The following is a 19,545-nucleotide window of genomic DNA, read 5'->3' on the forward strand; positions in this document are numbered from 1 at the left end:
TTTGAAGAAGTGATGCTGTTTAATTCAATGAAAGTGGGGAAACACCTTATATTCTGACATTTAGTGACAGATTCATCTTCCACCACAACTTTCAGGCATCTAAGCAGCTTCAGTCTTTGTAGTTTTGGGTGAGAAACTGCAGAGTGGCCACGGGGTCTCCCAGATTAAACCTCGTAACGAAGGCCTGAAGATCCCATTTACCTGTTAGAGCAGGATGACACACAAAGGCAGAAGTTTATCAGTATTTGTGGATATTTAGAGGCAGAATGAACAAACTGCTTTCTCAACAACACCAAGCATGCTGCCATTAAGCTGCTCTCTTTAAAGGTACACAGGTCTGTCCTATAGATATACATATATATGTGTGTGTGCGTGTTACATGATCTTAATTTTATATTTTTATCTAAATATGCATTTTATTTTTATGTACATCATATACAACACCCAGGGACAACAGATGAAAATGAGCACTGTGCTATATCTGGTGCAGTACATTTACTGTACACTATCCTTGTTTTAAATAAACTAATAAATTAAATAAAAATGAAAGTGACAGTACAGATTTTTTTAAGTGGGGTCGTATGAGTTGCTAGCAGTCAGTGTATTATTATCTACAGTAGATGTCCGTCAGCATGTCTGGAGAAGCAGCAGGAGTACCAATAGAGGAAGCTCAGCAATGTACAGCTGTGGACAGGGTCAGCAGCAAAACATATTTTAGCCACCTGAAAAGGGCTCACCTAAAAATATTAATGTCAGTTTCAGTGCGCAATATATTAAGGATGTTTTCACCATTTGACCTTGTGGTGAAGCAACCTTTTTTGCCGGGAAACCGCTGTTATATCAGCCAAATTTCGCTCACTCTAAAGCCACCAAAATAGTAATTTTACCTTGCAGAAAATGGGAGTTGGTGGTCTACCACTGCCTTGATTGGTTAGTTTGTTATTGTGTGGCTTTGGTATTTTAAAAGTTTAGTTCCATAATAACACACTAAAAACTATAACCAATTTAGGCAGCGGTAGACCAGCAGCTCCTGTGTTCAGCAAGTTACATTTACTGTTTTTGCCAAGGGAGTCTGGTGGCTTTGGAAAAAACATATAATGGCTTATATATCTGTGGATGCCTGTCAGAAAAGGCTGTCTGACAGTGGTACACTTTAGGACTGGGCGAAATATTCATATTATATTGATATTGTGATATGAGAATAGATATTACATTTTCAATATCATTATATTATGATGCGGCTTAAAGCTACTACAAGGAGTTTTTAATGTTATGAAACAGTGTTAATTTTTTTTTTTACTGATGCCTCTATATGACCTATGTATGATAACAAGACCATTAGCAAAAAGACTGGCCATCTCTGTACAGTTATTCTTAATATCTGCCACGAGCTGGATTCTCCATGAAATCAGATGAAACAAGCCTGTGTTTACGTTTTCCCAGGCAGAGTTACAATGACTATATGTTAGTCAGATAAAAAGAAACAGGAGGAAGTCTTTACTTAGATAATTTTATCTTTGACAATATATTTTGTAGTTATTATGGTGGAAACACGACTGCTTTTGTCCACATGGGCCTCTAAAATCAACAAAACATGCAAGTTCCTCATAGCAGCTTTAAGTGTTTCTGAACCTACCAGACTGTTCTGGTTCTATTATTTACCTTTACCAACTTATTCATTACATCCACAACTCTCAAACATCTCAATGTATTAATATTTTGTCAAAGCACCAATACTTATTCCTACAATACTGTGGTAATATCAAGGTATTTGGTAAAAAAAATGTTGTGATATCTGATTTTGTTCATGTTGCTCAGCCCTACTGTTGCACTGCGACATATTCAATACGATCATCAAGTGTTTGCACTATTTGAGAATTTACAGTATGTTATTTTAGTGAAAATGTGTATATTTATCATGGCGTAGCCTAAAAACATTCAGATATTACTTATAATTTATATCACCCAGACTTGGTGCACTTACATTGGTATTTATTTTTTAGGTGGCTACAATATGTTTTACTGCTGACCCTGTCCACAGCATTACATTGCTTAACTTCCTACACCAGGACTCCTGCTGCTTCCTGAAATTGGGGGAGCACTGACCGCCATCTAGTGTAGGTAATACACTGACTATGGATCAGTATCTCATACAACCCCGCTTCAAATAATCCTAACTACTCCTTTAAACCCAGGTTTGTTTTCAGTCTGATACTGTTTTGTAGAAAAATGAAAATAGAACAGTTAAACCTCACAAGTTTATTAGACAACATGTTTGTGTCCTAACAATATCTCTGGTAATCTCTGGTGCATTACACGAGTATTTCACATGACCGCTCGGTCCATGTTTAAAGGATCTGAGGCCTAACTGAGCAGCACATGGCTCTGGGATGTGAGTCACTGAGAACAGCACTGCTGAAAATAAAACATGTTGCTGTAATGATGGAGGTGGGAACGCAAGGACGTATTGGCAAGAAGATATGATTCAATCGCCTGGACTGTTTTTTTTTCTTCCCTCCCCTTTTAAACAAACACCAGACGGCCATCCGGCTGGTATGACAATATCACTTCTTAGATTTTGACAACCGCTGATTCCCTGCAGCTTCCCCTCCCTTTACAAAAAAAAAAAAAAAAGACAAATTCACAATTATCATTCCAAGGCAACAAAACCCTGCATGCTTTAAACTTGCAAACTTCAACAGATTCTAGGGAGCATGAGTGAATGTTTGGGTGTACATAAGACAATGCCGTGCTCCGTAATCCAGGGAATCACTGACATTCTGGTATTTCCGTATGTGGAGTAATTACATTAACAGATGCTGAGGAATAGGGTAGGAAAGTTAATCTTTTGAAAAGAAAGCCAACTATTGAAATGGTCCAAATCTGTAGAGAGAATGGTCTCACAGTGAGGGCTCGAGTCTGACTCTGCCTGGATAGAAACATTACTGCTTTTCACCACTGGCTGCAGCTGCTTTACAGGCCTGCGATGTGGCTGTTTTCACCATCAGGGAGCCACATTTTGTATCCTCGGTCATTGTGGAGGAGATCTGGGATAAGAAATACACTTTGCTGCTGCCATGCACATCAAGTGCACTCACATCCCAGCAATGCAGAAACAAATCACGAGGATTCTTTTTATTTCAGAAAAATCTCTTATTCAAGGCTGCGATTTTTCAAATCAATTTCAATTTTTAAATATTAAAGGGTAATTCTGGTATTTATAAATCTGGGGTCTATTTTCTTTTAAATATTTTAGAATCTAAATGACTGATGAGCGGGTGGAAGTAACAAATTATAACTACTAACTGACTATAATTAAGTAATGTTTGGGGGGTACTTGTACCTTTATGAGTACGTTTAAAAATCTGTAATTTTACTCTTGCTTAAGTATGCATTACGCTATGTAAACGTCCTCACTAATTTTAAAATCATAATTCAATACTGAGTAGGTATGTTCTGCATTTTTTTAGCCAATGAGGCTACAAACAGGCCAAAGAAAAAAAAAAACCAAACAAATAACCAGATTTTTTTTTTTTTTTTTTAAAAACCCAACCTGCAGCAGGTACAGGCTTGTAAAGGAGATCTGGAGAAACAGAAACCACTTTTGATTGTCTGTTATTAATAACGCATTAAACACCAATGTTACCAAATACCCAGGGGAGTTTTTGAGAGGAATATTTTGTAGTTATTGGCACGCACCACATGAGTGGTTTTAATTGTAGTTCAGTAGTAGCAGCTCAGTACTGCAAACATATGATGATCGTATTGTAGTAGTTCAGTAATGTTACCAATTTTCAGTTCTCTTTTCATCAATACAAAAAGTTTTGAAGTAGTCCAGTGGATTGCATCAGATGGCAGTCGTGAAACAGGCTGTAAAAAGTAATCCTTTGGGATTGTGCATGTTAAAGTATGTCTGCTAAATGTTCTTGCTCTTGCCACAGACTTGTGGAACAAGGAACATAAGCCCCTGTATTGCTCTCTCCAAAGCCACCAGACTCCTTTGACAAAAAAAATATTCTACCTTTCAGACCACAGCTGGTCTACAGCTGCCTCGACCAGTTTGACTGTGCTATTGTGTGACTTTGGTGTTGGTGTCTTTACGAAGTGTTCCACCTTGTACATTTGGTATTTCATCCTCACGTTAAACAGACAGAAGCACCTCTAATAGTTAGTACATATGATGGATATCCAGCCTGAATTGTTATCAGAGTACTAATACATTGGGGGTACATGTGTTGTATATTTCTGTATTTTTGGTAACCTTTTGTACTGTACATATTTACCTATCTATACATGTCTGTGGATTATATATCTATACTTTTTTTTATCAGACTGTTGTGTATGCAACATGAATTCTATAGATACATTTATTTATTACAGATCCATATGTATTTTTCCATTACATTTTTTGATAATATTATTTTGAGATTTTTTATTTATTTATTTTTAAAGACTGGTGTTTTCCTGATTGCTGCATTATGTGTCATGTGGTGCATGTATGATGAATTGTGGGCATTGTGGGCATTTGAGATGGCAACCCTCTGTACATACAGGGGCTCTTTGTTGTGTGGATTTCTCCGTCTCAATTCAAGTATCACTTGTGATCCAGCACCCATCCCAATGGGTTTATCGATGTGCGTGTCTTTTTTAATTTTTTCAGGACTTTGGTGTTTTAACACACTAGTTTGGATCCTTTCAAAGACTTAAGTCACACAATAACAAGCAGTCAGTGACAAAAAACAGCACTTTTAGTGGACGTATTTTGCCGGGTGCATTTGCCCTCAAGGATTATGTTGCAGCCATTGCAGCTTTTTATTTTGGACCCCTAAATATATAAAAATAGGGCCATGGTTTGAAAAAGAAATGGAGTATTTATTTGCATGTGTTCAGATTGTAAAGTTTTACATAACATTCTGTATTACGAAATTTTACTCAGCTATTTTTGGACTCTTCCAGATCCTCCCTACATGTTTAGCTTATGAGACTGACACCTCTGTGTGTCCAGGATTTGCTATGAGGTAAGGTCAGGTTCTGAGCTCAGCTGGGGAAGAAGATGAATAATAACTGGAAGATGAACAGATGAGTACCTGAATCTTGCCAGGTCTTGTCCGTGAATGAGGATTGCCTTCAGAAAGGGCTCCAATAATCAAGTGAGGGCAATGGAGTCAAGCGACCTGTCTGTGTGGCAGGGCATGGCCCCGGTGGCCCCTCTGGCCTGTGCTTCCGTGGGAGATAATGCACCGCCTCTGCAGATCCCCAAACTCCTCTGAATGTTCAGAACAAGGTCCCTCACCCCTTTAGAGGGAGCACTTAGCTGAGGGGTGAGGCAGCTGGGGGACGACAAACTTTACACGAAATATGGGGATAAACTTTAAAAGTCATGTGGCAGATGTGACTCTCATGACATGCATGCATTTAAGGGATATTTGGAGAGGGGTTATGTGAGGAACTTATTGATAGTGCACACTCCCAGCTTGGAGAAGCAGATAGGGGCCACAATATAGAAGCTAAGCACTGAACCTCTGTGGACGGGGTCAGCAGCAGGACATATTTTAACCACTTAAAAAAAGGCCCACCTAAATAAAAATCAGTATCAGCTCAAGTCTATGCTATATTTAGAATATTTTCACTGCTTTACCTCTCTGTCAGACCAGTGTTAATTTCGCTGACTAATAATTTTTGTTAGAATTTTGGTCAATAATAAGTTTATTACTTGACAATTTCCGCTCTTCCCACGACTGTCTCCCCCAAAGGTCCGGAGCTCAGCAGCTGTCTGCAGACGGGTGTCAACTCTGACTGCCTGCCGCTCTGCCTGGTCCTCACACAACCTTTTTGCTGAATATTTTCAACTCCCGCTTTCAACTTCTGTTTAATACAATGTTGTCGGTGACATTACATTATTATATTCTTATTATATTATTTGGTTTTGGTGGTTTTTAAGGCCTCTGTAAACTCAAATCCACAGGAGTCTTCTAATCATGTAAGTTAGTGTCTTATATACATCATAGCAGGTGTGTAAACAGTATTAGAAATCAGATTTAATACAAATTTGAAACATTCATTTAAACTTTTGTACACTTCCCTGTATTTGATTTTAATTGGGTGTGTCTGTGCTTGGAGATTTATTTTAAAAAATCCATGTCAGTTGTTTATGTGGATACAACAAAATGTCTCTGCTTCCGCTGCTGCAGCTGCTCTCTGAGTCTGAGCCACCTCAACTATGGGGAGCTGAAGCTGTTATATCACTCCTTTAACACACACAGTGATTTTATGTGTTTAGGTGGCTAAAATATGTTTTGCTGCTGCCCGTGTCTGTAGAGGTCCACACACAGCAGTGCATTACTTAACTTCCATGTACTTCCATACATGCATTTTTACTATTTCAAGGTTTCCAAGGCTTTAAAACATTTTATAGCTTAATTGCAAAGGGCTACTAGCACTAGTTACATGTCAAATCTGAACTATAGCGGTTCTGCAGTGTCGGACAGAACAGCCAGTAAAAAAGGCACTCTGACTCCCACTGTAAATTTAGACTACATAACAGTGAACACAATGCTCCTGAATACAAAAAGTGACTGGATTGTTGGAGTAATGTTTTAGTGGAAATGGTCTGTTGGTAAAATCATGAGGAGAGGAAGTCTATAATACATAATATATTAACGTTAGGCCCAGTAAATATAACCATAGATGAGTAATTATGAAAATAATACATAACAAAAAGAAGAAAGCACATTTGAGGAAATATAATATACTTAATGTTGATATTAATAAGAGGTTAACAGATGTTTCCACCAAAGTAACACATTACATTACTTTAACTAAATCTGCTGTAGATTTAGTTGACGATAACTACTGAAACTAAAAACGTCACAAAACTACTCCCAAAATTACACAAAGAAACCTATTGAGGCAGCGGTATTCCACTTTGGCGAGGTAAAATGACTGATTTTGCCAGTAGCATCTGGTCGAGTGAGAGGGAGCCATATTTGGCTTATATAACAGGTGTTTACCATCAGAAAAGGCTGTCTGACAGCAAGGTAGAGCAGTGAAATCAGTCCAGACGTGCATATTTAAACTGATACTGATTTTTTTAAGTGGATAAAATATGTTTTGCTGATGACGCTGTCCACAGCAGTTCATAGCTTAGCTTCCTGCCTGGTTCTCCTCTCTGCCTCTCAAACTGGGAGCCTGTCCACCAGCATCTACTGTAGGTAATACACTGACAATCAAAAAAACTCTTCAAGTAACCTGAACTATCCCTTAAATAGTCAAACTTTCTTTTTCCCTTTTCACAGAGAGAGAACCTGCCTTACAGTGGTATTAGGCAACATTTCCTCTAAGAATGTCACACTGAAGATCATTTTATTGTAGACTAACGATCAGACGAAGAGTCAAAAAACCAGGCGCTGCTTGTAAGGCTTTACACACATAATCCTGTCTAAAGCTGTGCAATCATTGGGCGCAATCCAAAATGAGGCGAATTCACAATATCTGGTGCTATCACGCTGGCTGGTACCCTGCAAATGCCTAGACTTACAAGTGACCTTAAAATAGGCTGGTGTCTGTTTGTAGTGCAGAGACGTGTTTCCACCTCTCCCATCTGCCTGCTCATGGAAAGGACAGATAGTGTGGGACCTGAGGGCGATGTTAAAGTCTTCCTGCCTCCCCTTTTGTTTCCACCTTGCGTCTCCGTCTGGGTATGGCAGGAAGATCAGGACTGCTGTGAGGTGACACAGAACTGCTACATTTAGTGGTGTGGGCGGTGTCCCTGTTAAACCTCTTATAGTCTCTCAAAAATACTCAAAACCAAGTGATCCTGTTCATCGCAGTCGAGTGAGAGGAGCCATATCAGAGTAAGAGCCTTACTGAGCTTTAACATATAAAATTCACAGTCATAATAATGCAATCCTAATATTACAAAGGGTAATTTATGTGAGGACGTCAGAGGTGAGGGGTCAACCACAGAACAGTCCCGTCTCGCTCAGAGATGCTTCAGCAGGAACATTACAGATCAAGGGTGTAGGTTTGTTTCAGCATGAGGAGGGCACCGGTGTGTAAGATTTATTAGCAGAATATGGCAAAAATGGTATTGATAAGTATGTCTTTATTAGTGTATAATCACCTGAAAATAAGAATCATTCTGTTTTTGTTACCTTAGATTGAGGTCCTTATCTAAAGAGGCAGCAGGTCTTTTTTCCACGGGTTGAACACTGGCTCTATGTACAGCCACGTCACGACCACCGCAGGTTCTCCTGCACATTTGTAAGAGGCAGGTGAGGTGAGGTGTTTGCAGTCTGCAAGCACGCCACGAGATGACACTAAATCCTACACACTAATCCTTCAAGCGGGGGGTCCCTCAGGAAATTTCTTAATTTTCTGGTGGATTTTTAAGCATGACTTTGTGCATTTTGTGCATCACTTTATAGTGAAAATGTCTTAATTTATGCAAAGGTAAACAAAATTCAGGTGACAATTCAAAATATAATGGAATAGTAAGGATCTCACGCATTCAAAGAGCAAAAACGGCTTTGGCAGTTGGTCAAATGATTACAGTCAACAGTTGTAATCAGTGTAACTTTTACATGGTTTGTAAATCCTAGAAGGGAATCCTTGATTTGCAAAACTTCAGTGACATCTTGGTTTAGGCCAGAATAATCATTCTCACGAGATTTGTTTTGGGTCTGAGGTTCCCTTCTGAACATGACCGTCCTCCTGCCTGAATATGATTGATATGGGGGAAATAAACAAACAAGAGTTTATTGATGCCATCATGTTAACATTTAATTCACTAAAATTCAACTTGAAGTCCTTTTCATCAGTTGCTTTCCCCAATGTGAACTTTTTTTGGCTTCTGAAGGGGGGCCTGCCAGAAAAAGTTTAGAAACCACTGACCTTACCCCTGCCTGCAAGTTGCCTCCTGGCCCATAGACTTTACATTGTGATGATGTCAGAGATTTTTAAATCACTTTTCTCCACTCTTATACAAAAATAAAAACTCCATAGAACAAAAAATCATAATAGAGAGAGTCATAAGGGGGAGAGAGAGATATGGGGAGAATGCTTTTTGGGCCACAGGGGAATTTTTTTTTTGCTGCAATACCGTGAGTGGCCACTTGGGAAAATTGGTGGCAAGGCTGAGAGGCAATGCCCTATCTAGGTTGATATATATTAAACACAAAATCTTTAATTTCATCTCCTTACAGTGAGATGAGCTGATTTAAAGAACTATATTAAGATAAGCTGTCATTCATGCCAACAAAGGTTGAAAACCAGGTTTTCACACTTGACACATTTGCTCATAATGTGATTGGTTTTGAGAGAAATTGTCTAAATATTGGACCTCCTCCTCCTCTTTCCTTCTGGCTCCTCCATGGTTATCAACTGTACATAGTTAGTTCTTCTCTCTGTTTTATGGCAGACTGCAAACATTGCTTTTGACGTTGCATGCTGCAACCACCTACTGTGTCACATCTATGAGCCGTGTTAACGGTTCATCACAATAAAAGTCCTCTGCTAATTTCATGTTTTTATTGGGGGGAAGAAATGTATGTTTTCTAAATATTGATGGGGACGTGATCCCTGCATCCCTCCTGAAATCTATGCCTATGGGGCAGATGACTGCTGTGCAGGGACCTGGGTCGAGGAACGGTGTCACACTGTTTGGCAGCCGGTCTCAGCTCACAGCCGGCTGTCAATATAGCAGCCTACATTGTTACCAAATGCTGTCGCCTCGTCTGGGACTCCATATTCAATCTTGAAGGGATATGCCACGTGTTGTTTGGATTGCATTTGGTTATTATTCTTCACCTGTCACATTGCAGGAAAAAGTGTTTCGTATTTGTCCTTGAATTCCCAATGTACTTGATCAATGACCCAAACAATTAATCAGAGGTCATAATAGTTGCTGATACTTTTCTGATAATTAACTAATTGATTAATCAACTAACCATTTCAGCTCCCATTGGAACTAATTGTTATTTTCATAATAGAATAATCTGTGATTATTTCTTGATTAACTGATTAACCGTTTGGTCTATAAATTGGGAGAAAACAGTGAAAATGCCCATCACAATTTCCTACAGTCCAAGGTAACACCATCAAAATCCATCGTTCCATGTGCAATTAATTTTTCATTTCAGCAGTGAATTCTGACAATATTATGCAGTTATTTACGGATAAGGAGAGTTGAGGAAAAATCTAGAAACTTTTACACTTTTACCCCAAACATGATAAGCGTCTAAAGAAAAAAAAACAAAAAAAAAAAACACAACCAGCCAACCAGCCAAAATTCAAAACGTCAAAGTGTTCCTTTAAGGCAGCCGACTCCTGGCTGAAACTCAGGCCTGCTGTAGCAACCAAATCCTGGCTCTCTTGACTCCACGCAGCTCTGATTAATGGTAGAGGCTGTGGGTGGGTGGTAGACATGGATCTGCCCATTACCACACTGCAACATTGCAAATGGCTTCAATTACTGTGGAGTGTGCTGAGCTGGCAGTAGGGGCTCTGGGAGGCAAGATGAGCAACGTGCACCATCCAGCAGCTAACTCCACTGTGATCCATTCATTCACACAACATGATCGTCACGTACAGCCTCTCCCTTGTAATTTACCATGAAAAAATGGAGGGAAAAATGACAGGAACCGATCAATTTTTAATTTTCAACTTTAACTTTAAAGGAAAAATATGTAATATATTTACTGTGCTAAATAATAAAATGATCATGATATGTTATAAGAGATTACAGAAACATGCTAACTTGAAATACTGACTTCTCTGACAACAGTGCTACAGCCAGCATGTCCTTTTCTCCAATTCGGTCCAGTATGACTGTTTTGTTTGCCTGTTTCACGTTAATTAGAATTTGAATTAATGCCAAATGTTCACCAAATGTCTGTATATGAGTTGTAAGAAATCATTAATAAGGTTTCAGATGGTGTAGATGTTTATAACGGCTAAGTCAAACAAAATGTTTATGGAGTGTGGCAGGCAGTCAGACAGGCAGTCACTGAACTCAAAACTCTAAAATGTGTATTTTCAGAGCAGTGGGTTTTTACTTTCAGGGATAACAGGCTTAGCTTTACTTTGACAGACAATTGACGGTTATAAACAGATGATCAAGATGATCAGATGAAATTTTCATCCTGGGGTGGAATAACTGTTTTGTACGTCTGTTTCACATTAATCAGAGTTAAAATTCATGGTGAATGAGTGTCTGTTTACGAGTTGCAGAAATTTTGTAGAAGGCGTAGATGTTTATAACAGCCACTTAACTCATCGTCCACAGTGTGTTATTTAAGAGCAGTGGGCTTTTTGTTGACACACATAAACAACTGATCAACTTACATTGGAGGACTCGTTATCTCTTGTGATTGTCAATTTTTGTTGTGCGCATCCTACACATCATGCGCTCCTGCGGCGCTCCTGCAGCGCTCCTGCAGCCTGCCTGCTTCTGCCTTGTCTAGGGAAGAGGGGGCCGGGTGAAACATCTTGCCACAACCGTAGATCGTATATTAAACAGGATTACAACCTATTTAATATGCAGTCTACATCTCCAACTTGCTATCTGGACTGCAGTGCTCAGTTTTGCTCATGTAATGGCTACACATCGCTCCCTGAATACACTGTCTATGGCTCAAACTCGCTATTTGGACTGCAGTACTCATTTTTAAACGCTAGGGTCTTATATATTTGTCTTTTAATTTTTCCTGAAACAGTTTTTGTATCAGGGGACCGGATGTGTGAACAGTTTATATGTAGGCTGAAACAACACCAGATAGCCTCTCTCAAGGCCTCAGCATTTCCCTCCTCGGCCCTGTAACACTGTTTCCCTTGACAAAATGACTCGGCGGCACTGAACAGTAGCAGGACATATTGAGGGCTTGCCAAGTGGCTAACAAGTATCACGAGGGCCTGTGTGCCCACGCCTGCCCCCCACCCTGGCACAGGGGCAGCCACCAGTCAGGGACAGCCAGCCTTCCTGAGCCAGAGCGAAGGGGATTCCCTACGATCACGCCCCTGTGCCCGGTGCCAAGAGCGCAGCCCCCCTGTAGTTCCTTGTGTAACAAACCAGCTGTCTCCATCAGTTCACTGACCCACATTCATAACCTTAAAACAGGAGGCACAGCAGACTCCCACGGTTCCTCACAACAGCCCTACTCCACCTCTCATTGTTCACCCCCGATACTACTCAAGTGATGGTCAGAGATGAAAAGAAAAAAGACGACAAATTTGCGATAAAATTGAGTCAATGACTGCGCTACTGGAAGTGGAAAACGATCATTAGGAGTCTCCCACCCACGACTAAATGCTCTCCCTTCGCAAATCACATCAATTAATGTCATGGGCTATGAAAAATGCTCTCTGTGTCATACCACATGGAGGGAGGACAGACGCTAATAAGTGAACATACTTAACGGAGGAGGTGGGGAGACATGGGATTCCCTCCGTTCCTCTTGTCTGTGCGGGAATACCGTGCTCATCATGGCCAAGTGGAGGCCGATAATAATACAGCAGGTACACCAGTGAATTCAGCCAAACCAATAAGAACTGTGAAAATCGAATATTTTTCTATTCATAAACCATGACTGGGCTTTCATTCTTAATATGTCATGCAGAGTCTATTTCCATTACCCTCTTTACAAGGGCAGTTATCCTCTCCAGAATTGACCCATCAAATGAAACATTTGATTATCCAAGAGTGAATTTCTTAATTTCATTTCCCTTGAATAGAGAGAACAGTTTGCAGGAGAGAGGAAGTACAGCAGCAGGAGTTAAACTCATCCAGTAGATTAAGGATGGGTGGATCCACTCAGTTCAATCGCCCCATAATGTGGGGGCAACTACTGTATCGGAGCTGGAAGCAAAAAATGAGCGTGCTCCAGTTTATTTAGCACAAAAATATATTAAAATATTCTAAATAGCAGGCTATTATTCATGCTATCGTTTTTCTTCAGCTTAACCAGTTCTGACACGGTGGATACCCTAACAATGTGATGAGAGTTCATCTCAACCTCCCCAAATGTGAGTTTGAATACATAAAATACTCAAAAGTACATCTCTTTTGACATTTCTTTTTCAAGAGGTTTCAACATCAAACAGACCTCAGCCTAATGTGCCTGGATTGTTTGCTGACATGGCTGTCAAAACTTCAAACGGCAGAGACTGGCAGCTCCACTCATTCACGGCCGCAGCGCTTGAAGTCTCGAACCGCCCTGATCTCCCCTCAAATCACCGGCTGTGACCCGAGTAGAACAGACAGACTGGCACGCCTCCTCTGTGAGCTACTGTACTGTACATCCAAGTGCAGTTGCCCACCTTCAAGAGACTTTTCTTCAGGGGGAGGAAAAGTCAGACATCCCGAAGTAAAACAAAACAATAACTCTGGTTTCTGCAAGACAAACATGGCTGTCTTGTCAGAGACAAACTAAGAAAATGATCTGCTTATAATATAGATAACAGCTTAAAATAACCACCAATAATAAATGGTAAATTGACAGACTTAAGTTAATTGTTATTTTACTGTTAACAAACATTGTGTTATAAACCATTTATTAAGCGATTATAGAGTTTTATAAATATCAGTTGTAACTTATAAAGACATCCAAATAATGTTTAATGGTCTGTGGCCCTACGCTTCAAACGATGACGCTGTAAGTTCCCCTCTGGAGAAAATCCTGCGGGGCAATTTAGCAATAATAAACATGGAATAAAGACACAAGTCAAAATAAATAAAGGCACAAACACTACTTGGGTAGGTTTGAAAAAAGATCCTGATTTGAGTTAAATAGGTATTTACTAAAGTCATGTCACGTCACGTCACGTCACGTCACGTCACGTCACGTCACGTCACGTCACGTCACGTCACGTCACGTCACGTCACGTCACGTCACGTCACGTGACTTTTTTTTAAAATAATTTAATACAAAGTACAGCTTGTTACATTTTATTGGTCTACTGTAAAAGTGTGACTGATATACTATATAATTCATAAACTACTTATTTTATATTATAGCCCTACCTATAATTAGTAAACTTAATTAATTATCATTTTATTGTTCATTAACAGTGAATAAGTGTTACCATAATGTGAACAGCAATAAAGGTTATAAATAAATATACACTGTTCATGTGTACTGACAAGGCTGATGAGGATTTCAGGTCTGGTGGAGGTTAACAAGACGTGGTCAGGCAGACTTGTGCAGGTGTGCGTGGGAGCCAGCAATACTTGTCTTGACCCCGCAGGCATTAACACTGCAGCAGACTCACTCACTAACCTCATTAACATTTCCCTTGTTAAGTTCAAGCACTCAGAGTAAAAGATCTTTCTGAAGAGACTCCGAATGCTTTGATTAAATGCTCATAATTGTTGGTGGATTATGCGTAATGACATGTGTCCAGAAGCTGACCAAAACCTGGGCTTAGAGATGGTTAGATGGAGTTTGGCTGGAGTGTCTTGAGACATTATATAATAAATCAAATCACTAATAATAGCAGCCTCAGTAGTGTTGTGGATACATGCTGAAGCCTAATATGGAAACATTTCACCCTAAATAAAGGATTAAGCCCACTCAAGCAAATGATGCAATACCTAAATCAATCTAATGTTGTAAAATGACACAAATTCCTACTGTATGTCAGGAAATAGAATAATCTAAGTGTTTACTAAAATAACTGCATTAGTCTATTAAGGTTCCTGAAACACAAAAACCACAAAAACCTATCGTGTGGTTAAGTTTAGAGGAAATGTTTGGGCCTTGAGTTTTAATGCCTCGGTGTAATCTTTCTATTGCTGATTCAACAACTAACTTGGCAGTTGTGTTGATCAGTGTTGGTTTATGATAGATGATACCGCAGTGGCCAATAGTGTTGCGGAGTCATTACCACGGGACGGCTTCTCCCGCTCGCTGAGTGACACTGGTGCGTCTGGAAGCTGCTCAAACAGCTTGAACTGGTAGCGGTGGAAGCCAGACTTCAGCGGTGGGGTCGGAGGAGAATAGTCTGTGTGGAAGAAAAAAAAACAAACAAAGAATTTGAGTCGGGAGAGCTGAGATTGGTGATATTACATAACTAAATGCTGTATATGACTATCACGACGATGCAACTAAATCTTTGATATCCCACTTCTTTTTCTTGTAAAAGGTTTCTAAACAGTAACGACTAAAAAAACCTCTTGTGGATTACAATAAACCAGGGATAGCAATATGTGTCCCCAGAAATAAGAGAAAGGACCATTAACTCCCATTTTTTCTTTTCTTTTCTCTTTCTTTTTTTCTTTTCCTAGTGAATCTACCTTGCCATCCACCTTTGTAATTTCCTAACTAATGCCAACCCCAGTAACGCAACATTGTCAAAGGTATGAGCAAAGCACACAAATCAGGGCTGCAGCTAACAATTATTTTCCCTGATGATTAATCTGGTGATTATTTTCTCGATTAATTGATAGGTTAAAATGTCAGTGTTTCCCAAAGCCTATGGTGACAACCTAAAGATATTTAGTTTACTATAACAAAACTGAAATTATTCACATTCACAATGCTGGAATCTGAGAATTTTGTCTTTTTTTTCCTATATAAATGACTCAAACTGACTAATTAAATATCAAAATAGTTGGTGATTAATTTAATATCTGAAAACTAAATGATTAATCAATGAAATGTTGCAGCTCTAACGTTCTGGCTGCATGAAAAGTCTTCCATGTGCTCCCATCATCAGAGGATGCGAAGACCCAGTGGATTAAATTTATTTTTGGCGGAAATATGCCCACAACAATTGGAAAACTGTCTCGGCGAGGGCCGGCACAAAGCAGGATTCGCTTCAAAAGTGAAGATCAATGACTGATATCGACTGTCCATGACCCAAGCCGTACATTTGCCAATTTTTTTTAAACTTTGTTTTTATTGTCTTGACAAAAACGGAACAGACAGACCCAGAGACAAAACACAGGGTCATTATAGGTAAGATGAAATGCTTGGTATCATTTAAAACAGGATGACCGTCCTTTGAAATCACAGAAGTCCTGATGAACTGCGACTTTGATTCATGCAGTCTTCAACTCATTCATAGCCTAAAGTCCATTCTGTTGGCCTAAGTACAGAAGGATATCAAGAAATAAAAGAAGCACTTAAGATTAGGTTTCCAGTTTTTCCAGCATTTTTCACATTTTTGATGGAAATTCTCAGAGAAAAAGTTGTTCCATATGATACATTTTCTGAACCGTTTCTGTTCATTCAGGGATTGCTGGAGACTCTTTCCTGGTTATTGCTTTTTTACTACCTGCTAGTAGAATTGGTGATAAATATTTAGCCAATCTTATGTTGTTTCACTGTTTGTTTTGAAGGTTGAACGTAGCATTAGCATGTTGTGTGGCTAGTTTTGATTGTCGGACCACACACTGGAGCGATGCTGGAGTACATAATGATGAGGGAAAGTCAGAATGTTCTAAAGAAACTGTGTGAATGTTAGGCCTCATTTGAAGGCAATTAAATGTCGAGAGCACTAGGTTGGATGTGGGTCATGCTGCTTTTTGTGGAACATTGTAGTGCACTGCATCCTCAAGCAAGCACTGCTGTTATACAAAAGACCTTTCTGCTCCGTATTCCTCGCCAGTATGTAGGTTGCTGCTGTACATAAATTTACTTGATAGACTTCGATGCCCTGAAGATACACATCTGAAAAATTAATGGTCAAACTGCACGGAATTTCTGAGACAGTAATTCCTTTGCTTGGCAACATTGTGTGACTTTGATTAGCAGCAAGTCGTTAACAACACCAACATCATTTTCTCTCACTTCAACTCTGACTCTCAACTCTACTCTTGGACTTGTTTTATCCACTCAAAACAATCGCAGGTATCGATTAAAATGTCCTGGAGGCAAGGGGTCATGAAAGAGCAACTTAAATGTTGCACATAATCGTAATAAAGTTAAATTAAATTGCTGTAAGCCCTAAATAATATTGTGGAATTCTATTCTTATTCAAAATCTATAATCACAGTACATTGTACAGATTACACAACAAAAATAAGATAAACCTCTGTGATTAAAGTAATGCAAGATCTAATGAGCACAGTAACTAATATAGGTGTAAATCACAAATATTATACTTTATCGATTCTTTAGACAATGACACAGTCTGTTACGTCACAATCTCAATACCATTCAATTCAGGGGCCTCAATTGATACGAGCTTATATCAAATGTCCATTTCTTTAATTTTCTTGGAATATGGAGTTATGTGGTATGCAAAAAAATACGAAAACAAATGTTTAACAACATCATTGTTATTAAATCTTTCATTGCAAATGCAGAAGACAGTTTTTTGCTCTTTGATATTTTAGTTTCTTTAGTAGCCACCTTTTACTTTGATGACAGCTTTGCACACTGTTCGCATAATCTGAACCATTTCTTATGAAAATAAATAAAGAAAAAGTTGAATGAGAAGTGTGTAGGCCAACTCACAAAAAGGTAACAAAATTATGATCCAATAATTTTCTGATTGAACTCTCCTGGACATTTTGTGACACAGAAATGCCACAGGACTTTCAAAATAAAGGTGTACCTTATTTTCACATTGCATCGATCATTTTGGATCGTTGAACACTGAATGGATGTATCGATCCAGATCAATATATCCTTAAAAACTATGGTCACAAAATAGAGGGTCAACTGAGAACCATACTCACCAGTTAGGGTCGTCCCTTGTATCTTTCCTTTCTTGAGTGCACTTCCCTGGTAATTCACATAAATAACACAGTCAGTCAGTCATTTGATGAAGGATTGTAAGGTTAAATCTGAAACAATCTAATCACCAACGTGACAAGACACACAGTACAGAGGGTTATTACATTTTCTTTCTACAACACTAACATAACGCCACTCTTCTCTCAGTCGTGTGCTCTCACAGCCAACTTTTCTGTGCTCACTTAGCTCAGCGGTCAGTCCTTGAATTAGCACCCACTGTACCAACAAGAGTGAGGCTGGAGACACCATTTCATTCCCAAGCCAAGGGATTTTAGCATGCACAGATCCAATAAACATTGAGCCTTAAGCGATGATTGGGTAAAGACAATCATTTGTCACTAGTAATTCAAAAATTCAACCTTACAGGAAGCTCCACTACATCAAAATTGTTGGTTGAAATATGTCAAGGTTAAATATCTAAAGGATCTGTCAGACTAATATCTGAAGACAAGCGACAATACCCAGACAAAAGACAGTTCTCTGGCAAATTAAACCACTAAGTGGATTTCCAGGTAGCAATTTCCCATATTATTAATTGTATATTAACTTCCCGTTGCCTAGAAACAGACAGCATGTACCCCAGTGCGAAGTGCAGACATTTTTCATAAGCATACTACTGTCTACTGTATATTTGTCAGGTTAAACTCCTTCATCCCCAGGAAGCACACAGTCAGGCACCTCACGCTGCAAATTGCACACAGGAATGTTTGTTTAATAGACTTGGCTGCTTACTGCAAGTCGGCTGCATCCTTGAGTGGGAGGAAAAAGGACTAAATATGTTGTCTGTGAAATGGCCCAAAACCCACTTGAGGTAAGCATGGAAGTCCCCATCACAGGCATCAAATATCTGGTCTCAGCACCTATTTCTGTCCTCGTTTCTACACACACAGGCTCCCCCAACAGGGTGACCAAGGTACTGTGTTACTAGACAGCATGTGAGGACAAAAGACAGACAGGACGAGGGGCTTTTTTCTCATCTCCTTTGATCCTAAAGCAGAAATTTCAGTTTGCTGGATGATAGAACAAATCTAATTACTATTTTCATATGAGTGTATTTTAAATGTGTATTGAACTGCTATCTATCTATCTATCTATCTATCTATCTATCTATCTATCTATCTATCTATCTATCTATCCATCCATCCATCCATCCATCCATCCATCCATCCATCCATCCATCCATCCATCCATCCTCTTCTCTAGTTGTTTGGTCCATAAAATGTCAAAACATTGTGAAAAATGTTGGTCAGTGTTTCCCAAAGCCAAAGATGACTTTCTAAAATAATAAAAATATTTCAGTTTGCCCTTTTTTCTTAAAAAAATCATAAATAATCTTTGCAGCTTTAAACAAAACACAGTTTATAGTAGTCTAGAAATACTAATCCACATTATTTTCATCATGCATTAACATGTTGATTATTAATTATTTATTCTCAGTTAATTTATCAATTCATTTTTGGTCTATAAAATGTTAGAAAATGGTGAAAAATATCAATCAGTATGTCCATCAGGGTTTACCGAAGCCTGAGATGATGTCCTCACATGTCACAGATATATATAAAAAAATGTTGAAATATAGAAATCTGCATTTTTCATTAGGGATATCGAACTACCAACTCTGAACGCACAAGGGTATTTTGTACATCTTGTGAAAAGTGCTAAGACATTTTGCACTCAGCAATTATGATCTCTTCTTAAAAGAGATGAAAATATTACATTGCTGGAATGACAACTTGATCCCCCTGTTTTAGTAATCTAAAAATAACTGCAGTGTTATTGTTTAGTTTACATTCTTGACGAGGATATT

At 39.0% G+C, this 19,545-nt stretch overlaps 1 long non-coding RNA gene across 1 annotated transcript; it reads right to left on the minus strand.

Annotated features, from left to right (window-relative positions):
• Window positions 1–17,728, minus strand: LOC146319983 (uncharacterized). Its single transcript, XR_014771494.1, has 3 exons — window positions 17,681–17,728; window positions 14,881–14,997; window positions 1–201 (listed from the first exon to the last, which is right to left on the minus strand). It is a non-coding gene; the product is annotated as an uncharacterized LOC146319983 (long non-coding RNA).
• Between the last annotated feature and the right edge of the window lie 1,817 nt (window positions 17,729–19,545).

Source organism: Lutjanus erythropterus, chromosome 10 (assembly GCF_056507025.1).
Source record: "Lutjanus erythropterus isolate fLutEry1 chromosome 10, fLutEry1.hap2, whole genome shotgun sequence".
Taxonomy (NCBI): domain Eukaryota; kingdom Metazoa; phylum Chordata; class Actinopteri; order Lutjaniformes; family Lutjanidae; genus Lutjanus; species Lutjanus erythropterus.